At 28.3% G+C, this 25,968-nt stretch overlaps 1 protein-coding gene and 1 non-coding gene across 3 annotated transcripts in view; both read left to right on the top strand.

Annotated features, from left to right (window-relative positions):
- Positions 1-25,968, top strand: part of LOC113384816 (4-coumarate--CoA ligase-like 7) — a gene marked incomplete at its 3' end in the record, with an annotated part of 71,104 nt that overhangs the window by 27,761 nt on the left and 17,375 nt on the right. The window contains 1 exon segment of one of the 2 annotated variants that reach the window (XM_026622578.1): positions 6,940-7,043. 2 annotated transcript variants of the gene reach the window in all.
- Trnak-uuu lies at positions 14,769-14,841 on the top strand. The gene has a single exon. It is a non-coding gene; the product is annotated as a tRNA-Lys (tRNA).

Genomic DNA, 25,968 nt, shown 5'->3' with positions numbered 1-25,968 from the left:
CTCCTTCGGGTAGTTAATAAATTGTTTTTATTTGAATATTAAACATATCTCCCGTTTTACACGGTACTTACACGTTTTCAATCGTACACGGTTTTGAAAAAAAATTTTAAACTAAATTCAATAATTTTGCATTTACACGAAGTTATTAACACTAAACTATAATTTTTTATGCCTACAATAACATTTTCATTGCTTCACAGTCAAAATACAAAACTACAGAATGTATGTTACGATTTCTTATTATTAGTACCTACATCTATGTCTATGATGAAAACTCCCCATTTTATGGTCAAAACTGAACATGTATGTATAAGGGGGCGCCCATGCATCACGTGATCATTTTTTTGAAAATTTTTGGATCTTCCATCCCCTTATTGAGTTTCAAAATTACGCCCTCTCACCCACCAAATATCATGTGTATATTTCAGGTAAAAAATTATGTAGAAAATAAATACACGTGATTTCTTACGATACCCCTTTTTCCACCACGTGATATTTCGTGATTTTTTATCAAAATCTTTTCCCCCTAATTAACTCACGTGATTAATGGACGTCCCCTAAGATAGTTTAAAACAAAAAGCATCATTGTTTTAAATGTTGTTTTAAATGAGTGATATGATTGATAGCGTAAATTTATTCAAGGTGAGCAAATAAAAGAATTATTTTATACAAAATTTCTAATTTATATAACATTTTATAGTTTGACAATGGCAAAGAATAAAAATAAAATACTAGAGTAAAAGAAAGGCTATATAATTACAAACCAAAATTTAAATTTTTAACCTTCTCCATAATAATGAAAGAATACTATATGTTGCTAATTTTTATTCTATGATTGAAGACATAATTCATTAAATGTGTTTGATATAAAATATATCAATATTTTAATTTTTTTCAATATCAATATTTTAATCAATATTTTTTGATCAATGGGTTTGTTTGTTAGTCATATTGAAAACTGAAAAACTGAATTTTTAGAGCTACACAGTTTTTTATGGAATATATCTTCCGTGTATTTAGTTACAGCCAGTTGTGTTGCGCTAATATTTTTTTTGTCGGAACGCTAAAATTTAAAATCCGGTTCATAAACCGGTTCAAAAAATTTGATATATTTCGATAAGAACTCACTAATCTAATATATTGACTTCTTATATAGTTAACTCTATTATATACATCTAGTCTATACATTAAATTGTACAAGTATGAGGGAATCATTGAGTACATAATTTATATTCTTCAATGACATTAATTATATTTATTCTGGTATTATTTGTATTCATTAATACCACAGGTTTATTATGATATAAAAGTACTCAAGATTTATTACAATACTTTATAAGACTTAACCTGATAATATGATAGATAACCTATTACCTATCATACTATATTATATCATTGTATACCATAGATAGGTATCTATTATCTATCATACTGTGAGATACCTATACTATCATTAACTTATTATATACCTATATACCTTTTACTTCTTATAAATACTACTGTCTAATTTATATATTAACCTATATTATATATGTTACCTTGCGCCCTATGTATTATCTCTACCTATCTATTGTCTATACCGGGAATTGAACCCGGGACCTCCGCGTAGCGGTCGCGCACCTTAACCTCTACTCTATCGGGTACCCCCATTAATAAAATAATATGGGACGCACTGTTGTTTCCGCGGGTCATTTTCTAATTAATTAGATAATTAATACTAAGGTGGCGCAACGACACGCGGAAAAAAACGGTTGATTGTAGCGTTACGGTGGTGTAGTGGATAAGGTAGCCGCGTGCCACGCGGCGGACCCGGGTTCGATTCTCGGTAGGGTTAATGTAGCGTGTGAGGGAAATTATAGGTAATAAAATATATAGTAGATATAGGTTAGGTGTATTCGGTATACAATGTAGGGTATTGAGAGTATATGATGAAATATAGCGTATGGTATAGGTTAAGGCGTGTAGTATAGAATGCAACGTACAGGCATACGTAAGGCTATAAAAATACACGAATAGGAACCTATGATGTAGGTCTTAGCGTATAAGAAATGCGGATGTATATAAGATTTAATTTATAAATATTATTTTCTATAAGAATTTTTATCTTGGTATTAAATATCTAAAATATCCGTTAAGGCGTCGATTACACCTTACTGCCACCTTGCTTTTTGTTTGATATTTAATTTTTATTTTTTTCTTTTGATTTGTAATAGACAAAAACACGTTATATTTTTTAACACACGTTATATTTTATAATCAAATAATTGATTAATCTAAAATACTATTCTAATAAGCCAAAAGATGGGTCAACTTTGCTTTGCTTCGCATCATTATATTTGCATTATTCTAGGTGAGCAAATAACCGAATTATTTTTTACAAAATCTCTAATTTATATAAAGTTCTATAGTTTGACAATGGCAAAAAATAAATATAAAAAAACTAATGAGGCTAAAACAGAGGCTATATAATTACAAAGCAAAATTGAAATTTTGAGGCTCCTCCATAATAATGAAAGAATAATAAATGGTGCTAATTTTAATTCTATAATTGAAGATATAACATATTAAATGTGTTGGATATTAAATATATTAATATTTATTTTTCGATCAATGGGTTTGTTATTCATCATATTGAAAATTGACAAAAGGGGCTCTTTTATAGTGATTTTGGTTTAGCACTGTTTTTCCGTATGAGTGAATTTTTCGAGTTTATGGAACGTATCTTCCGTGTATGTATTTACAGATTTCTTTCTTACTTTCTTGAATGCAAAACAATCGAATTGCATTTTTAACTTCCCGTAGGGTAGTTATAGTAATGGGCCGAAAATCTAAAATGAAAATTTTGCATTTCTCGACATTTTGAAGGTTTCTGAACATTTTGGTATACCCCAAAAAAATGGATGTGTGTGTGTTTTGTGTGTCCGCATTTTTTCGATTCGGGCGCACGGAGCATCCGATTTGAATGATCTAAAAAAACATTCAATTAGCATTGATTGGGAGAAATGGCTATTAGTTTTTTTCTACTGAGTTGTTTTTCCAACATGCCCCTTAGTATACAATGTCCCTTTACTGCCGACTATTGTAAATTCCTCAAATTTATTAAATGTCCTTAACTAGACAGTTGTAAATAAAAGAGATAATAAAAAAAAAGTTTTTGGCAAAGGCAGGCCCAGCCATTTCGAAGATACAGAGCTAAATATACAAAAAATAGCAGTTTTTGTGAGCAATTAGCATCCGAATTGAATGTTTTTTGAATTTCCAAAACAATTGCTTTTGGAAAAAAAAATTATTTCAATTTTTTTTCAATATTTTTTTGTATATCGAAAATAATTGAGATTTCAATTTTAATTCTGGCTAAAGTTTATACCTTCACTTATATACTTTAAATAAATATTTTTGACTTTGTGATTCACTTTATATAATTCTTATAAATATTATACAATGTTACAGTATTTATAATAATCTATTTGAAAACATTTAATATTTCTCGAACGTTTCGTTACTGTACGGGAAGTTTTAGCAATTTGCCTTAAGGGCACGATGCCATACAGCACTAGTACTATATATTTTTTTAACTAGAATGATTGAACTTCTTTTATTTTGATGAGAAAAAAATGTAATAGACGAAAACACGTTATTCGTTCAGAATAAATATTAATTTTCAAAACATGATGCTATAGTCAAATAATTTATCATATATTATTTTTTAATTTATTAGACGCCAATCGGCGATATACTATATTAATCTAAAATATTATTCTAAAAAAGCAAAAGGGTCAACCTTGCTTCTGTGGTATTTTTGAGAATGAATTCTCGGTTTATTGATCTTTCGATCTTCATTAACTTCACATTGTTTAAGCTTTACGCTGTGCTGAATCATTGTTTTCCCAAGAAGCACCAGACCCCGCTAGTAAGAGAAACGAACTTGTATATATAGTGATCATTCTGGCAGTATTTGCGAGCGCGAGGTAACACGTTATTCATTTAGGTTCGTAAATAGCATCATAGGAGTGCGTTCCGGCTAAATTTATTATATTATTGACCCGACAGGTAGCAGCTGGGACGTACGCAGGTAGCTCGCGCGGTGCAAATCAGCTAAGACGATGACTATATATACTACTTTCGTTTTGTGTTCAAGCGGGGTCTGATGCTTCTTGGGAAACAAATCAGTACACAGTACCTATGTGTCGATTATATGCACAAGTGATGCATTCTTATCTTCTAGATTCTAGAAAAGTATATTGAAATATTGATTGTATTCAATTTCGTAATTTCGTGAGATCTATCGATTCTCAAAAAATACCACAGAAGCAGCGTTGACTCCTTTTTGCAATTTTTCAACTGAAAAATAATTTATTTATTTAATTCAATGAATCTGTGTATGATCTTAATAATTATATGAATGAAAAATGTCGAAAATATTCCTAGAATATTCTCAAGAATACGCCGAAGCAACGCTGTTGGTTTTTATAATTATTAATCTGAAAAAAAAATTATTAAATGTGTTTGCGCTTCTCACAAATGTTGTGTTATACACTTTTTATTATAAGACCGATATACATCTTACAAATAAGTACAAATTATATACCAAATTAATCATTTTTCAATCAGTTGTTTTATAGGTCTGATATAAACTATTTAATAATAAAGTATATCTGGTCTTTCAAGGTATGTGTTCAGTGAAATTATTAACTTTTATAATAAACATTGCGCCTGGTCTTTAAAAAATGAATCAGTGAATAGTCCTAATAAATACGTGTATGAAAAATCTTCAAATTATTCCTAAAACATTTTCAACATTGCTACAGAAGCAACGCTGTTCATTTTTACAATTATTAAACTGATAAAAAATATGTTTATTTTGTTAAATAAATCTGTGAATAATGTTAATTACACGTATGAAAAATCACCAAATTATTCCTGGTTTTAGTTATTTAATCTATCTTATAGTAGTTTGCTTCCATTGTTTATACAATATTATAATGAATACATTTTATCATTCATTTGAAGTATTAAAGAACTCATTAGAGTATTCGATCCTTAAAATAAATAATAATAAAAGTGATAAGTGAAAAGTGAAGTTGATAAGTGTAAAATGATTTATTTTCTGTTATTAACTATTGCTCTTTATGTTTCTTAACACCTTTATAGTTCACTCATATGTGTCTGAAACTAATAGGTTATACATGAGCCATGTCAGACATATATGTCTGACAAACAAAATTTGATAAAAGAAAAAACTTTTAATGTAGGACCGTATCAGTCATACACGTGTGACATTCAGAACAGTGTTTTTCAAAGAATTTTGATAAAAAAATTTCTTTGATACATTATTGGGCTGATTCTGCGGTAAAATAGACCAATGTTATGAAGGCTATGTTACGTAGCATTTTTCATATAAAGTGGTACTAAAAACTGTCAGAAGTCAGTTTAGATAGAAAACCTAACCCAGAAAACGCACAAACGTTTAAAAAACGAATCTTATCATAAGTGCATCTTTGTAATGTGACATAATAATATACGAGTTAAGTTAGTATTATTATATTTTACATGTTAAACGCCTGACTGCGCAGTAAATACATAGAATTTTTACAGTTTTTAGCACCAAATTTATATGAAAAATACTATGTATGCCTTGCCATAACAAAATCAAATCCATAAGTTTTCTTGATTCAACCCATGTGAATTTTTAACTTTCCGTAGGGTAGGTCATAGTAATCGCAAAAAAATTGAAAATGATTTTTTTGCATGTCTAAATATTTTAAAAAAGTGCCAAAAGTACTAATTGATTTTTCGTGAGATCGGAGCGTCCGATTTGTATGATTTTAACATTTTATTTGTATGAAATTTTTGGTAAGAACTGATGAAGTTTTAGGTAAGGGGCAGGTGTAGCGGTCTCTGAGATCCAATAAAAAATTAAAAAAAACGTTATTTGACTGACAAAAATGATCATTAGACATATACACATCAAATTATCACATATTTTATGGATATTTTAATAATAAGAACAAATTTTGTATACTTTTATATAGGTTCCGTACCAGTGTTTATCCGTTATACTGCCACGCGGCGCCGATTTTATATTTCGTTCTGCGCTGCTAACGTATCGCGATTGCTTTGGAAAAATGTTCGAAATTTCCAAAATATTTCAAAGTATAAAAAAATCTAATTTTTTAAAAAGGTCAACTTTTCTCAAAAATTTAAAAAATTTCAAAGATCGATTTTTTCAGAGTTCTAAAAGAAAATTGAATCTTTTTTGAAAATTTTAAATTTTGATACGGAAAGTTTCAGCAATTTGCCTTAAGGCACGATGCCAAGCACCACTAGTTCTGATATTATCGTGGGGATTCACATACCATAGAACTTCGTTTAACCGGACTAATTGTTGTCGATAGGCATCCGGATAATCAAAAATCCGGATAATCCAATGTATAAAGAATAATGATGTGTATTTATCAAAACTAACAAAAACATACATAGATATCAACGAAAATCAATGTTTAATAAGAAATTAACATTTCCTTATGTTTGTACATGTATATTTTCTTACAAAGATTATATTACATACATATTCTAAACTGCAGCATAAATTGTGCAAAAATTCTAATTGCAGGTATGTACATTTAAATATCTAGTAAAATTTATTTTACTAATATAGTTTTTAGTAAAAGGTTGCCCAAGCTTATATTTAATTGTACTTTCATCTCTTACTTTTTGGCATAGCATGGCAATACATACGTACTTTCATACATACTGATGTATGATGCCTCTCCAAGAGTACGCAAGCGCATTCACTTATTACGACTCCGTGGCAGCTGCATGTGTTACAATGAAAATAAATTAAATGAAAAGTTTAGTATTAGACATTTAGTTGAATAAAAACTATGTGAAATTTATCTTAAAACTGTACAACAACCATGTATCGTGTACAGTGATGAGTGCAAATGTATAGTTTTGTGTTATGCTTTAATGAATTTTGATGTAAAGTGCCTCAGAACAACATTGAATGGGTGCTGGTAGCAGAAATGTAAACATAAACACAGGTAAGAGATTTTAGAGTTCTAAAAAAATTAATTTACTCTTATACATTTTATTATACTAACTTAAAAATACTGCCAATGGGTAGTATTTTTAAAAACTTATTTAATAACTAATCACAACAATTACTGAATGCCTTCTCAGGCAGTTGTATTTAGATGGAAATAAAAAAAAAAAAACTCTTATACATTTTAATTTTGTATTTGAAGTAAAGTACCATTATTTACTTCTACTATCATCATTTATATATCATTTGCATTTTTTTTAATTTTATTCTCCGATATATTTTTTTATAAACAATAAGCAGAGACTGTTAACAATAAATATTTTCAATATTAACTTAAAATAATAGTAGCAACACCCAATGGCGTGTCATCTATATAAATCATATGAAATATTTTCTTTAAATTCACTGAACGTCGACCAAGGACAATTGAGAATACAAAAAAACAATTTTATTCATTCCATATTATACATCAATTAGAGTTATTAAATAATAATTAAAATATGAGATAAAGATAATAAGATAAATAAGAGATAAATAAGTAAATAAAAAAGGAACAATGGTTTAGTAGCTTTAATAAGCAATTGACTATGGAATGCAAATTTTTTATATCAAATCTATTATAGGCAGTTTCTTGTATTCTAAAACAAAAAAGGTTCAAATTTTCAAAAAAATCTAAATATAAAAAACTCAATTTTTCAAAAAGTCTTTTTTTTAATTTCAAAATTCTCAAAAATCTTTTTTTGCCGATGATGCCATACCCACTAGTTCAGAAAGAAATCTCAAAACAATTACTAAGAGCATAATTAAGAAATTGAACCCTTGCATACAAGATTATTACTTTTTTTTTTTATTAACTTCCCGTAGAGTTTTATATATCTTCACGTTTAATTATTAATTAATTATATTTTTATTCATAATAGATTTTATATAGTATTTTATTAATAGATTTAGTGTGTAAATGAACCTATAAAATTATATATTGAGAATTCATTTGTAATCGTTAATAAAATGCAACTGTAATAACAATATATAACGGTATTTCTCAATACTACTTATACTGCAAAATACAAATTATAAGATAAGAATTATCATTTATGATTTTTTTTTAACTATGTACTATCGTTTACAATTTTTTAAGTATATATCATTAGCTTCTTGTTTAATTCTGTATTCAATTATTTCTGTTGTTCTGTTGATAACATTGCAATTATGATTTTTAGTGATTGTATTTTATGTTTAAATGTTTAATTTTTAAGTTAGAATTTTATTATAACTTTATGTATTTATATTACAATTTATACAAAAACCGACATTCTATAAAACTGGTATTCGAATAGTATTTTTCCCCAAAAAATCGGTTTTGACCGTTTCGAATCTGTATGGAATAACTATTTACTCGAATAATCTGAATGAATTATATTTTTGAGACAGTTTTATATGTTTTTTTATAATTCAACTTTTAAAAACTAATATAATTTGCAATTTTAAGATATTTCAATTTATTTATGAATTAGAACGTTTCATTTGAGTCATAAAATGATATATGAATTACTTTTATAATTAATTTTAAAAGTTTTTATTTTAACTCTGTATGTTTGATGAATAGAATTTAGGACATAGGGGCAGATTATTTTTCCGTAAAATAGATCAATGTTATGGCAAGGCTGTGTTACGCTGCGTTTTTTATATAAAATGGTACTAAAAACTGCCAAAATGCTATGTATTTGCTGTGATCAGACGTTTTACATATAAAATTTAACTTCTCTCATGTATTATCATGAGAGAATCATATATTTATCATGAGACATCAGAAAGACGCAGACGATTTCTTTTTTAATAGAACCATTTTATATGAAAAACGCAAAGTAGCATAGCCTTGGCATGACATTGGTCTATTTTACAGCAGAATCAGCCATCTGTTTATTCAAATTTTGCCCTGATAGTCAAAACTATCGAAACACTTGAAAACTGTTCAAAGAGTAATTTTCACATTTATTTTATAAAATAAATATGTAGATTCATTCATTTAAATTTTTGATAATAAAAATAATAACGGGTTTAAAAATGTAAATTGTTATAACTACGTAGTAAATATTCCCACAGCGCTACTATAAAAAATAATTTATGTGGTAGTGGACTTGCCCAACTGTGGCGTCTAGACAGCTTTAATAAACAATATTTGAGATGTTTGTTTGAATATTCGCATATGTATATGTATAAGTTGATGTTGATATATGCATATTTATTCAGATGGTCCTAATTCATTGTTTATTAGACTGACCTGCCACAATAATAAGCAAGTTGATCGGCGTCGAATATATAACATTGACTTTGAGTATTCAAAAATTAGCACTTTATAATTAAAAATTCATTAGAGTAACTAAACAGTATAATTTGTTTCTTAGTGAGTCGAGATACTCATAAGAATTTTTTTTATATTAATCAATGCATAACACGATAATGAGTTTCCTCCCAAAAACATTCACAATAAGCAATATTCAGATTTCGATATATTTAATGAGATTTCTTTCTAAACTAGGTGTGCATGGCTTCGTGCCTTAAGACAAATTGCTGGAACTTTTCGTATTAAAAATTAAATCGTTTAAAAAATCTTTATATGAAAATTTTGAAAAAAATTAGATTTTTGAGAATTTTAAAAAACGACTTTTTTGAAAAAATTGAGTTTTTGAACTACCCGAAGGAGAAGTTTATGTTTTCTTTAAAAAAATCCGATTTGCTAATTTTATGTTTTCTCGACGTTTCAAGCCATTGTCAATCAAATGAGAACAAATTTGGAAAAAGTATGTGAGTGTATGTGTGTGTGTGTTACAGATTTTCTGTCGTAAATCAACGTTTTCTTAAATACGGCTGGACCGATTTCAAAAATTTAAAAGCCATTAGATGTATCTCGATGAGGATTAATGTTTGTCAGTTTTGTGCGACAATCGACCAAGCCGTTTCCTCATAAATAGCAGAAAAGTGAAAAAAAAAATGTCCAGGTTTTAGCCCGTAATTCTGAATCGATTTTGAAATTTTTTTGACGATTTTTATTATTATTTTGTTGACGTTAGATCCATGGTCTTATAGATCATACTAAAATATTACGGCCCTACGACAAGTCGTTTAATTTTAAAAATTCGTCAAAGTTTGCAAAAATTAGTATCGTTTTTCGGCATTTGTCAAAATTAGACCTTCGATCGACGTTTTCTCAAAAACGCCCGAACCGAACTAAATTATTAAAGTCGTAGTAGTTATATTTAGATTTTTTTAAAAAAATTGAACTATTTTTCAACTACACACACATGCAACCATTTTTTCTAATTATAAGGTATGCCAAAATGATCAGAAAGCTCTGGAACGTTAAAATATATAAAAATTTTCATTTTCGATTTTTTATGTATTTCATACAAAATTCTGTTTTAAATGAATTACAAGATTCTACAATTCTGTGAGTACTAAAACTTGCAACTTATGACATGCGGTTAATTTGGTTTCCATTTATTTGGGAAACGTCGCTCATTAAGCACTTTATTTCGAAATTGTGTTATTCCTAGATTAACGACATATTTTTAAAATTTGCTTAAATCATTATGCAAGTGCTTCTGTCTAGTTATTTTTAAATACATAGATCACACCTTCTGTTTTCGGATGTATTTTGGAATTAACAGAAGTTAATTTTTTTGGGAACGAAGTGAATATGCAAAATTGTTGACGTGCAACTTACTATTCTACTGGAATGTTATCTTTTCTAATTTTGAAAGAAAAAAAATATACTACACTAATATAAGTTATCTGTTCAAATGCAATATTAACGCTTTCCACTCGGATGCCGCCTCTCCGGCGACAAAACACATACAAATTTAGCAATGCGCGAGTGAAAGAGTTGAAATCTAAAATACATGATTATAGCCAGAATTTGCTTTTGAATATCCATTAAACCAAAATATAATATTAAAGGGCAAAAATTGGGTCAACGTTGCTTCTGTGGTATTTTTGAGAATTTCTTCTCGAGGTTTTGATAATCTCTATTTGTAAGGAATTAGTTTATGCTTCATGTTATGCGTTCACGTTAGTTTCCCAAGAAGCGCCAGACCCGTGTTAAACGAAAACGAACATCGTATATATAGTTAAAATTCCAGCAGTACTTGCAAGCGCGAGGCAACACAATTCGTTGCAGTTTCATTTGATATTTGATGTATTTCGAAAATAAATCCTCTAAAATGTTTTAATTAACTAGCTGTAAGTGGAATTCTGTCTTAAGGCAATTAAGGCATTGTGCCTTAAGGCAAATTGCTGGAACTTCCCATACCAAAAATTATTATTTTTTTAAAAGCAATTAACATTTTTGAAAAAATTTTACTTTGAAAAAATTAGATTTTTGAGAAACAAAAAAAAATTGTTCGAAGAAAAAAGTTTTCTTTATTTTGGCATAGTTTGGAAATTCTGAACTTTTTTCAAAGCAATCGTACTGCTTTACTGCATAGAGACGAAATGTCAAAGCGCGTAAGCGCCGCGTCGCCGTCTAACGGATAAACATTGGTACGGAACCCATAGGAATGTAAACAAAATTCATACTTATTGTAAAAATCTCTATAAAATATCTGATAATTTGATATGCATTTTTGACCGCCAAATCGCTTTTTGTTTCACTTTTTTCATTCGATCTCCGATACCGCTAGACCTGCTTTCATGAAAATCAGACGCTCCGTTCTCTTAAAAGCCGTGTTACCGTTTTTGGCCCGTATCTTCGGAACGGCTAGACCTGCCTCCACCAAAAACTAATCAGCACGTCTCCTTCTCAGTACGAATCGAATGTTTTTTAAATTATTTAAATCGGTTGATCGGTGTTCTCGAAATCGTCGACGAAAAATTTGTATCCGAACACACACACACGCACACACACACATACATCCATTTTTTCTAAGGTATGCCAAAATATTCAGAAACCTTTAAAACGTCGAGAAATGCAAAAATTTTCATTTTCGATTTTTTTGCGATTACTATAACTTACCCTACGGGAAGTTAATAAATCAAAGATAAGTAGCATTTTCTTTTCAACTATCAATTAACCAATTAAAATGTAATAACGTTTTTTGATGCACTAATAATATAGTAATTAATACATCAAATTATTAGTAAAAAAGCATAATTGATAATTGTCAATATTACGAGAAGTGCTATGAATTCACAATTCATATCTGCCGTATATATCAATTGAGTTCAGCTCTGAAACTGGTAACAACATGTGCGCGAATAAAATATTAATTTAGTAATTTTCAAGTAATGTCAAGAAAAGTAAGATATAATTTTAGACAGCAATATAAGGGCAATATAACAGCATATCAACCTTGCTTCTGTCGTATTTTTGAGAACGAACTCTCGATTTTCGATCATCTTTCAATATGATTAATCATTATATGCCGTGAAATAAACCCAAATCGAACATTGTATTATAGCTAAAATTCTAGCAGTACTGTCAAGAAGGAGGTAAAATAATCTGTTGCATTGGGATTTGATAAAGGTGATGAAAAGTGCGACTTTGCTAGAACTTTGCTCTCGGATATATTTTAAAACAAACAGAGATGTATATGTAATAAAACCATTTCTCAGTTTCAGTCTATTTCCATATATTAAAATATTTGTTTTCTAATGTCCATTAATTTAAAAAAATATTAAGAATAAAAGAAGGGTCAACATTGCTTCTGCGGTAATTTTGAGAATTTCTTCTCTTGATCATCGATCTTTCGATCATTTTAATTACGCTAATTTGGAATTCTATTCATTTACCTTAATTTCATCAGTTCCCCGAGAAGCGCCAGACCCATGTATCGAATAACCGACCTCGTATATATAGTGAAATTTCTAGCAGTATTGCCAAGCGCGAGGTAAAACATTTTGTTGCAGTGGTGTATGGCATCGTGCGTAACGTAAGGGGCAAATTGCTGAAACTTTCCGTACGAAAAGTTTTTTTTAAAAAAAAAAGATTAAATCGTTTCTTTGAAAAAATTGATTTTTGAGAAATTTTATATTTTTAAAAAAAATGACTTTTTTAGGAAAAAAATGTTTTTTTTTTATTTTGAAATATTTTGCAAATGTTGAACTTTTTTCCAAAGCAATTGCATTGCTTTAGCTGCACAGAGATGAATTATCGAAGCGCGTAAGCGCCAGACAAACAATGTTACGGAACCCATAGAAATGTAAACGAAATTGAAACACATTATTAAAATCTCTATTAAATATCTGATAATTTAATGTACATATGTCTAATGATCATCTTTTTTACTTTTTTTTACTAGATCTCTGAAACCGCTAGACCTGCCTTCCCAAAAATCAGTTCTTCATCTTGTCAATACAAGTAAAATTTCTTTTTGAATTATTAAAATCGGACGCTCCGTTCTCTTAAAAAGTGAGAAACCGTTTTTGGAACTTTTTGCCCTGTATCTTCGTAACGGCTGGACCTGCCTTTGCTAAAAACTAATCAGCACATCTCCTTATAAATACGAATCGAATGTTTTTTAAATTATTCAAATCGATTGATCCATGTTCCAAAAATCGTCGACGAAAATTTGTATCCGCACTAAGACGTGCATCCATTCTCTCACCAGTGAGTGAGATATTGAAATATAGATATTATTTATTTATTTTTTTATTTATTTATTTTAAATATATAGGCCACAGATTTCTTCCAAGAGGACTCAAAAATACAATTATTTTGCATAATGAATAACAATAAAGATATAAACAAAATTACAATATAAAATGCTTAACATATAATTATGTACATATAATGCAGAATGTAACAATATTATTTATAAACAGAATAATATTAAATAATGAGATTTTTGAAAAGAAAATAAAAAGGGTAACTTGTGCAGATGGAGATTATTTGATTAGGCGAAGTGTTGTGAATATCTTTTTCATTATTAAGTTAAAGTTAGAGGACATAAGTAAAATAGGCGAATTTAAGAGAGAATTAGATTTAGGAGTAGGATAATTGAAAAATAATTGTTGACGCGTAGATAGCCTTGGAACATTAAAATATAGTTGGTTAAGAATAAGAGGACAGTCTATACAATTATTGCAAAGTTTAAATATGAACATAATTGTACAGATATCGACGTGAGGCAAGGGAAGGAAAACCAAATTCTTTTAGTAAAATGTTATAGTCAAAGCCACGTTCAGGGTAAATTTTATGTGTTTTATAATAAAGATATTTCAGAAATTTTTGCTGAAGCTTCTTGATTTGATGAGGATACCAAATAATCGAACCATATTCTAACTTTGAACGTACATTAGAATAGTACATGCAAAGAAGTGCATTGTTAGAATTGAATTGTTTACAATTTCTCAGTATCAAACCTAAAGATTTATGTGCTCTATTACAAATATCAGTTATATGATCAGTAAAAAGCAAACCAGAATCAAATAGAACTCCTAAATCTGAAATTTTATTACATCTATCAAGGCTGGTGTTAGAAATTTTATAGTAAAAATGTATTGGAACGCGCTTATGTGAAAAACTAAAATTTTTGCACTTTGATATATTTAAATGTAATTTGTTATAGACACACCAAGAGTGGAAAGAGTCAAGTTATTATAACGAATAAAGCCGTAAATTTTGGTTAAATTATTAAATCATATATAAATTTACATTTGCCGTGCGATACTAATAGCACAACTGAGGCGCATAATATTTAAATGGGCGAGGCGGTTACTAACACAAGCCCGGATAGCTCAGTCGGTAGAGCATTGGACTTTTAATCCAAGGGTCCAGGGTTCAAGTCCCTGTTCGGGCGGATTCTTTTTTTAATATTTTTTATATTAAAAACACTTCTATTATGCCTATGTATTATTATGGTTATGACTTATAATAGTCACACAAGTTATTCCTTGTTCCAAACGTTTTAAATAGACCTAATTATTTTTTTTTTTATTATCAATGCATTATTATAAATTTAAGATAATTTTGATATTCATCTGATTTTCTGTTTTACAAAGTATGTAGAGTAGCAATGCAGCAGAATAGTAATAAAATAAAAATACATTTTAATATATTTATACATTACCGAAGTTACATTCATTATGAATTATAATCATTCGTGAATGTGATTTTTAGTGAGTTTTATTTTTAAAAAATAGATACGACAATTCAAGCGCAAAAAGTAAAATGTTTCAAATTCCAGATAATTATAAAAGAGTAAAAAAGTTTAACAATTTTTAATAGTATAATTGTAATTTTTAATAGTATAATTGTATTTTTTTTATTATTATCTCTTTTATTTACAACTGTCCAGTAAAGGACATTCAATAAATTTGATGAATCAATTGTAATAATGACTATTAACAATCATGCTTTTAAATTAAAATACGTTAAAAACATTATTAAATTTTAATTAATTAATGGAAAGTTAAAAAAATGCCATTTATTTTTGGTTTGCCATCAAGTTAATTAAAAAATGTTAGAGAGACGGTTTTCGCAGTACATACATAAATATACATACATATTTCACTTTTTGTGACACCTTTATTAAATGAAACTGCAACAAATTGTTTTAACTCCTGCTTTTTAATACTGTTAGCATTTTAACTGTATATACGATGTTTGTTTTTGGTTCATGTGGGCCTGGCGCTTTTTTTAATTTTATTTTATTTTTTGTTTTTTTTTTTTTCTTTGAAAACCATTGAAGACACAGAATTGAAGAAGAAATTCTCACAAACACCACAGAAGTAAGGTTGACCCTTCTTTTGCCTTTAAAAATTTACGAACATTAAAATGAAAAATTATGATTATAATCATATATATTAAATTTTAATATTGCATTTGAAAATTAACAAAATCAATTAATAAAGATAGATTAGATTTTTGTACAATAGTAAAATGTAAGTAAACAACTTTGCATAATATAAATAAATTGAAATTTTGAATAATTCGTAATTTAAATGCGGATTTTAACATTTCCATAATTTGCATTGTAACATATACTTGTGTATTTATACATGTGTTTTATTTACTTTGTTTCCACTGGTGAAGAGTCAAATTGGGACTCTAAACGTATGGATCGATTAAATAAATTTTAAGAAACATATTTTAGTTTTCTTTATATTTTATTATCTGAATGGATCACTTATAATTTTTTTGTTTCATCAACACATTTATAATTTATATAATAAAATGCTATGTAAAACCTTCAGACAAAACTTAAATAAAAACTAAAAGATTCTTTATGATTCCACACGTTTCGACATATGATTCTATCTGTCTTACTTATTGTGTTTGGTACAGTACTTTGTTATATCGGTGGTCTTTTAAAAACCCTAATTATAAGTAACCGATGTTTTTAACACTTTATAAATTCTTTATTATTATGATTATATAGCGGAATAATAATATTCATTGCGAAATCCTTGATCATACATGTTCTTGCCAATAACATAATTAATTTTGATACGATTCACAGAAATGTAGGAGCAGATAACAACGTTTGTTAATGATTAGAGTTAATATTTTACTGAAAACAATAATTTGTGCAACAATTTTAATAAAATATGAATATTATTACTTTATTGTTTATGCAATTTATTTTTCAATAATAGCAATATCGTTAAATTATGAATCAATTAGTTATCACCATCATTAGTACGTCCACGTAATAGACGTCGCAGTAGACTTTGATACGTTTTTATCCCCACTTGATTCTATCTAAATGTTTTTAGAAATCTTGCTCAGCGTCCCGCTTGTTAAAATCAGTGCCGCTCTTAAACTCAAAACATTTCGGAACTTTTAATATAAAGTGAATATTTTTAAATTAAAAAAATGTATAAATTCATAAAAATTAATGTAATGTGAAATCGCAAAAATAATAATGACGAATGCTCCAAGTTCAATGGAACGTATCATTTATTTATTGATCTTATTTCATGGGACATTAATTACTTCCAAAAGTAAGTAAAAAGATTTATAAAAATATTTGTCGACTGAAAGGTTCATTAAATAATCAAATTGTTCTTTAATTACTAACTTGACTGATGACGCACATGTGCTTTTGAATTATTTATTGTCAGCGACATGGAAGAAGGTTGAACTGGAGCTGTAAAAAGCAGTTCAGATTATTATGTAATTGTTATGGTCAAATAAATTAACATACAAATTGATTTTTTTAAAAAATGTTTTTTTTAATTATAAAAGTATTTAAATACAAACATGTTTAATGATTTATAGAAAATCATTTTTTACATATTTTAATTATTTAATTCTAACAGAAATTGCTCGTAATTTGTTTGGAGATATTATTAAAGCTTGATAATATAATATGTAATTATTAAATTTTTGTTTTGTATAAAAACTGATTTTGTGCAACGTTTCCGAAACATAATTTTACTCTCCTAAATAGAATACTTTGATTACGTACTAGTGCATTACATTATATATAGGTACAAAAATAATCATTTTTCCAATTTTCATCCATATTGAAATGAATCAATATAATAGATCCAGAACATATATTATACATGACACATATATATTCGATTAAAATTGATTATATTCATTTTTTTAACATTTTGTTCCATATTAATTAAATGTAGTTCATGATCTTCATCTTTTTAAATATAATTTTTGTTCTTGTAAATTACAATATTTCTTCAAAAAAAACTTTTATAAATTTGGAAAAAATATCTAATTTATCGAATTCAAGTTCTGACAGGTTGCCAAGAAGTAAACTACTTCCATTTGATGAATTTATCCTTTATGTGCCGCATTTTTGTTTTGCTTTAAATAAATTAGATAATCAGTAATTATAAATCACATATTCAAACATTTTTTTGGTAATAATGAATTAGATGACATTAAGGTCACAGGGGCCAATAATATTCGCTCTTCTGTGTATGAAAATGTTATTTGAGGTTAAAAAGCTTTGAAAAGGCCATAGATTTTGATATCTTAACAGCATTATAGAATTCAGATTTATGCGTCATTTTACAAACAACATGATTATTTGGAAAAATATCGAAAAATTTGGAATAAAACCTGAAATTTACGCGGGCCCATAGAGGGTTAAATTAAATTGTACAGTCTTAACAAGTATATTTATTATAAATGATCGCAAAAATTGTGATACCTAATATTTAATCATTTATATTTTTTACTCCGGACCGCAGTTTGTCTATCACTGGTGTATTGCATTTATCAGAGAGCATGCACCATTCTCGGTTTGGTCAAATTCATTCAGTGTTTATTTGTATTCTGTGCCAGACGTAAGTTGAAAAACCGCGTTCTCCTGTCTCATCGTTAATTAAAAGATAAAACCACTAAAAATTGTCTCGAGAGAATTTAGCAAATAAAACTACTTGAAATTGTCTGGAGATCCATTAATAAATATTTTACCGTAAATATTAATCTTTATTAAAAAGACTATTTTTTTATTTTTTATAAGCAAGCGTATTTTGGTTTGTGATGATTTCTTTGTGATCAAAGACTGTTTTGGCACATGTAAACAGGTCGGTATTTTTTCTTACTATTATTTAAATTTATATGAGTATATGATAAATTAATTATATGGGAAAAACTTATCCAGACTCATATTTTTTTTTTTTATTTTCTTATAAATTACAATCTGTCTAAATAGAAAGGCATCGAGTAATTAGTTTGACAAATAACATACAAAATTTAAAAGAAAAACCCAGTGGTTCACCTTTTATTAATGTACTAAATTATATCTTAATTAAATTTTGGTATATTTTTTTTATTTTTAGAGCATGATTTTAATCTTTTATACCTAATAGACACACCGTTTGGCGTTGCTACTATCTTCTAGTTTATATTGTGAGATATTTATAGTTAGCAGTCTTTGCTAAATTAAAACTAGCTGTAAGTGGAATTCTGTCTTAAGGCAATTAGGGCATCGTGCCTTAAGGCAAATTGCTGGAACTTCCCGTACCAAAAATTATTATTTTTTCAAAAACGATTAACATGTTTGAAAAAATTTTACTTCGAAAAAAATAGATTTTTGAGAAACTATAAATTTGACAAAAAAATACTTTTTTTTGAAAAAAAAAATTTTTTTATTTGAAAAAAAAAAATTTTTTTTTAGAAAAAAATTTTTTTTTGAAAACAAAAAATTTTTTTGAAAAAAATTTTTTTCTTCATTTTGACATATTTTGAAAATTCTGAACTTTTTTTCAAAGCTTGAACTGCATAGAGACGAAATGTCAAAGCTCGCAGGTGCCGCGCCGCCGTCTAACGCATAAGCATTGGTACGGAACCCACAGAAATGTAAAAAAAAATCATACTTATTGTTAAAATCTCTATAAAATATCTGACAATTTGATGTGCATATGTCTAATGATCATTTTTAACCGCCGAATGGCATTTTTTTTTACTTTTTTTATTAGATTTCCGAAACCGCTAGACCTGCCTCCATGAAAATTTGATCAGTTCTACATCTTGTCAATACAAGTAAAATGTTTTTTGAATTATTCAAATCGGACGCTCCGTTCTCTTAAAAACGGAGGTACCGTTTTTGGCACTTTTTGCCCCGTATCTTCGGAACGGCTGGACCTGCCTTCGCTAAAAACTAATCAGCACGTCTCCTTATCAATACGAATCGAATGTTTTTTGAATTATTCAAATCGGTTGATCCGTGTTCCCGAAATCGTCGACGAAAATTTGTATCCGCACATACATACACACACGTACATACATACATACATACATACATACACACACACACACACACACACACACACATACATCCATTTTTTCTAAGGTATACCAAAATGTTCAGAAACCTCTGAAACGTAAAGATATATAAAAATTTTCATTTTCGATTTTTTTGCGATTACTATAACTTGCCCTACGGGAAGTTAAAAATAAATTAAATATTTTTTTTTGTCAATAGGATTTGGCTGATCGTAACAAATTAAAATTGATTTATTGGTTTCTCTGAAATATTTAAGGGATTCCTATTTTTTGATAAACATCTATTATCTACCTATTTTTTGATAAAGTTGTAGCTTTTGTCTGGTAAATTAATTAATCAGTGAGTAATAACATCAGTAATCAGTAATAACATTAATCGGTGATTAATAACTGAAACATTAATTATTTTAAACCAGATATTGCTATTATTTACCTTCGTAAGTATACAAATATCTATGCGATTCCTATGCTTTTTTTTGTTGATTTTTATGGCACTTTATAAATTTGTATGAATCCCTGGTTTGGTATAAACATTATCTTGGGGTTGTGATTAAAATATTTTTAGTTTCAACTTTTTTCATGTTTTTACAGCAATCAGATTCTTACATCCTTTAAACTATTGGGCTTTTTCTTACTGCGTATTTTAGAAGGCAACCCAACGGTTGATCCATATGCATTTTATTATTTTATTATTGAAATTTATTTAACAGGGCAGATTTATTATTAAATTGAATTATATTTTCAAGATTTATTATTAAGGATTATATTTCCAAGTGAAAATTGATATCGCTTCTGCTCAATCGGGCTCATCGGGTTTGTCCACAACGATAAGTTACAAATAAATTTAAATGATTATATTATTTTGCTAATGTTTATATACAAATAATAAACAATAAGTATGTTGTATTGTCTGTCATTGTGGAATGCATTTGCTTTTTGCATTAATCATTCAAATGCAGAAAATTGACACGTGCTGCAAATTGAGACGATGAATTCATTGTTTGAAGGTGTGTGTGGCATTCGCCATCAATTTAAATGCATTCTGCAATCCAGGGTAACGCAACCTTTGATTGATGAAACACGCTGATTAACTTAAATAATAAATTAATCAATCACACTGTTAGATTTTAAATTAGAAATTTATTTGCTTACTCGTTAGTAAAGCAGATTTAATGAAACTTTAGAATTCTGAACTTGATTTTGTAGCACTATTTAACCATATTTATAAATTCTGGATTATGTGTAATGATCATGATAATTAAAATCATAATACCAAGTACAATTTTTATTTACATTCCAAATTTAAGTTTCATTGATTTTTTGTGATTGGTATATTCACTCAATCTTTAAATATTTGAAGCGTATTTCTTTACTTGCATTTATCTTATACATCTGTAATATTAAAAATAATATTTATTAACTTCCCGAAGGAGAAGTTTATGTTTTCATAAAAAAATCCGATTCTCTAATTTTATGTTTTCTCGACGTTTCAAGCCATTCTGAATCGAATGAGACCAAATTTGGAAAAAGTATGTGTGTGTGTGTGTGTGTGTGTGTGTGTATGTGTGTGTGAACAGATTTTTTGCCGTAAATTGACGTTTTCTCGAAAACGGCTGGGCCGATTCCAAAAATTTAAAAGCCATTCGATGCATCTCGACGAGGACTATCGTTTGTCAGTTTTGTGGGACGATCGGCCGAGACGTTTCTTTATAAATAGCAGAAAAGTGAAAAATTTTTCGTGCACGTTTTAGCCCGCAATTCTGAACCGATTAATAAAATTCAAAAACCGTTCGAAAGATATTGATTGGGAATCGTGCTGATTAGTTTTTGGTAGAGATCGGCCGGGCCGTTTTCTTGTAATAAAGTTTTTAAAAAAAAAATTTCGACGATTTTCATGATTATTTTTTTGACGGTAGATACCATAGTTTTCTAGATCATACTAAAATATTACGGCCCTACGACAACTGGTTCAGCTTTAAAAATTCGTCAAAGTTTGCAAAAATCAGTATGGTCTTTTTGGCATTTGTCAAAATTAGACTTTTGATCGACGTTTTCTCAAAAACGCCTGAACCGATTTTAGAAATTTAAAAGCCATTTGATGTATTTCTGTGAGGACTATCGTTTGTCAGTTTTGTGCAACGATCTGCCAAGCCGTTTCTTTGCAATTTGAAAAAAACTTTTCGTCCACATTTAAGCTCATCCTACCGAACGATTTTAAAAAATCAAAAACTGTTCGAAAGATATTAGTTGGGAATGATACTGATTAATTTTAGGTGAAAATCTACCGAGCCGTTTTCTTGTAATTAACTGTTGAAAAAAAGTGTTAAATTTTCGTCGACATTTAAGCTCACCCTACCGAACCGATTTAAAAATATCAAAAACTGTTCGAAAGATATTAGTTGGGAATGATACTGATCAGTTTTAGGTGAAAATCTACCGAGCCGTTTTCTTGTAATTAACTGTTGAAAAAAAGTGTTAAATTTTCGTCGACATTTAAGCTCATCCTACCGAACCGATTTTAAAATATCGAAAACTGTTCGGAAGATATTAGTTGGTAATGATACTGATTAATTTTAGGTGAAAATCTACCGAGCCGTTTTCTTGTAATTAACTGTTGAAAAAAAGTGTTAAATTTTCGTCGACATTTAAGCTCATCCTACCGAACCGATTTTAAAATATCGAAAACTGTTCGGAAGATATTAGTTGGGAATGATACTGATTAATTTTAGGTGAAAATCTACCGAGCCGTTTTCTTGTAATGAACTGTTGAAAAAAAAATTTAAGCCGATTTTCATGGAAATTTTTTTGGCGATATACATCATGGTCTTATAGAACTTACTGTAATATTACGGCCTAACGACAAGTAGTTTAATTTTAAAAATTCGTCAAAGTTTGCTAAAATTATTATCGTTTTTTTTAAAGTAGGATTAATGAAGTATATTATTTACACATTTTTTTTGATTAAGTCGATTATTTACACATTTCGGGAAGTTCATGTAACTTGCCTCAAGGCTAAATACCAAACCAACTAGTTAATAAATAATTCAAAACTTGTGTCAAATATTTATTACAAAAAGATTTTAGCTCCCAGTAATTGTAAGAAAAATATTATCACTTATTATTCAACACTTCAATACTTATCAAACTTTAATATTACCAATGATCATTTCAGATCCATATATAAAACAGATTCAAATATTTTTTTCCAAATCTGAAGCAGAAAAATTGAAACCGTAGTATATATGAAATCAGAGTCAAGTATTATTTTTATGAATACGTTATACCAGAATTACCAAAAATTGCATCTATAAATAACTTACTATATTTAGTTCAATAGCTTGTACGTGCGTGGTACATGATGGAAAACTGATCTTGTTCTGAAATGAAATATCTGTATATGTAATAAAATAATTTACAATAATTTTAAAGAAATTTTAAACATATTATAAATCATCTTAAATAAAATTTTGATTGTCAAAAATTATTATAAATCATATATTTATTTATAAATGATCACTATTTTTTTTTAAAAAAACTTTATTTGTCTATTATAAGTAAATACAAAAATATCATATTAAGAAACTGCACACCTATGCAATTGATATCAATACATCAATCAATATGTTTGGAATTGACAAATATATGATATTAAAAATAGTGGCAATTTTCTATAAAAAACCATAAACATATATAATATAAAATCACTATTAAATAAGTTCTAATAATAAAAATCTTGAAAACCTACATATACAATAACGGTAAACCTAAACCGTTGGGTTACCATCTAACTACAGCCAGTGGTGTTGTGCTAATATTTTTTTTGCAGGAACGCTAAAATTTAAAATCCGGTTCATAAACCGGTTCAAAAAATTTGATATATTTCGATAAGAACTCACAAATTTAATATATTGACTTCTTATATAATTAACTCTATTATATATAGCTACTCTATAAATTAAATTGTACAAGTATGAGGGAATCATTGAGTACATAATTTATTATTATATTCTTTAATAACATTAATTATATTTATTGTGGTATTATTTGTATTCATTAATACTTACAGGTATTTATTATGATCTAAAAGTACTCAAGATTTATTACAATACTTTATAAGACTTAACCTAATAATACGATAGATAACCTTTTACCTATCTTACTATACTATATTATTGTATATCATAGGTAGATATTTATTATCAATCATACCGTGAGATACCTACACCGTCATTAACTTATTATATACCTACATACTTTTTACTTCTTATAAATATTACTGTATAATTTATATATTTACCTATATTATATATTACCTTACGCCCTACGTATTATCTCTATCTATATATTGTCTATACCGGGAATTGAACCCGGGACTTCCGCGTGGCGGTCGCGCACCTTAACCACTACCCTATCGGGTACCCCCATCAATAATATAATATGGGACGCACTGTTGTTTCCGCGGGTCATTTTCTATTTAATTAGGTAATTATTACTAACGTGGCGCGACGACACGCGAAAAAAGACGGTTGATTGTAGCGTTACGGTGGTGTAGTGGTTAAGGTTGTCGCGTTCCACGCGGCGGACCCGGGTTCGATTCTCGGTAGGGTTAATGTATCGTGTAAGGAAAATTATAGGTAATAGGATATATAGTAGATATAGGTTAGGTGTATTCGGTATACAATGTAGGGATTTGATAGTATATGATGAAATATAGCGTATGGTATAGATGTAAGGCGTATAGTATAGAATGCAACGTATAGGCATACGTAAGGCTATAAAAATACACGAATAGGAACCTATAATGTAGCTGTTAGCGTATAAGAAATGCGAATGAATATAAGATTTAATTTATAAATATTATTTTTTTCATAAGAATTTTTATCTCGGTATTAAATATCTAAAATATCCAAAATATCCGTTAAGGCATCGATTACACCTTACTGCTGCCTTTGCCGTTATCACTTCATAGAAAATTAATTACTGCACTTTTAAACGATTGTGTGCACTGTGCGACAATAGACATAGAATTATAAATTTTATTAAATGTTTGAGTAACTTGTGCGAGCTGATTTTCTTAAGATGTTCTTAGTCTCGCAACTTACTGAATTCTAAAAATTCTAAATTTAAAAATATAATATAAAAATTATTATACCGCTGTCTGGAAGGGATGGCAATTTATAAATATACAGACTAATACATACAAAATTTGGAATTTTTCTATAATCCGTAATATTGAGAAAGTTTGCATTAGACCTAAAAGGGGATGCTTATTTACCTAAGCTATGGAAATATATATGGAAAAATTATATGATTTGCACACGCATCCTGTGCTCACTTAAACTAAACAATGATCATAATATATTTAACGAATTTTTAACAGTATTTACAAATTACATTCGAATCACCCAAAACAAGTGGGTTAAAGTCGTGTAATTTTTTAATTTGCCTCCCCCCTTTGAATTTAAAAATGGATTTTTCTGTGGGGCGTGTGCCCCACGTTGGGAATTAGTAGTCTAGGAGTACAATTTTTTAATCTACTACCAGGTTAATCAATAATTGAGTGATCATCAATTCCACAGCACCTTCATAAGATTTTTAAAAGATCAAAGTTTCTATGAATATGCATACAAATCTCAAATTGTAGGCCGAAATTTAGACAATAAGTCTATTGAAATATCAGGGTAATTCTTTTGCTGTAAATTGTCAACTAATTTACCAATAAATAAATGTCAATAAAACAATGATTAAAAAAAATTACCAATAAATAAATGTTGGATTGTAAAAACTTACAAGCGATCGAACGGCTTATATTTTTGCCTTAGATGGCAAAAAATTCATCCAATTATTAAAATATTGCATTTTTTTGCAGTTCTTATGCTTTTGTATTTATAGAATTGTTTTTTTCGGTACAATCAATTTACATTATATGAATGTCTTAAATTATTTATTTTATTCGACTAAAGCCCGCTATGTCCGAAACAAGTCCAACTTATATCCGAAATAATCGAGCATCAGACACTTTTCGGTCTTAAAGTAACATATGTGAAATTTGAAATACATTACTGTATTGTAATTAATATTTCAGTTCATACACCTCAATTTGTAACTAAATTAAAAACGACTTTGATAAAACCAGTGGTGTTGTGCTAATATTTTTTTGTCAGAACGCTAAAATTTAAAAACTTGTTCAAAAACCGGTTCTCATCTTTTTTCCGGTTTCGTTCGA

Source organism: Ctenocephalides felis, unplaced genomic scaffold (assembly GCF_003426905.1).
Source record: "Ctenocephalides felis isolate EL2017-DRISC unplaced genomic scaffold, ASM342690v1 CF-g0.4_SCAFFOLD_03571, whole genome shotgun sequence".
Taxonomy (NCBI): domain Eukaryota; kingdom Metazoa; phylum Arthropoda; class Insecta; order Siphonaptera; family Pulicidae; genus Ctenocephalides; species Ctenocephalides felis.
The sequence above is the reverse complement of the archived record's forward strand: the minus strand, read 5'-3'. Positions and strand labels throughout refer to the sequence as shown.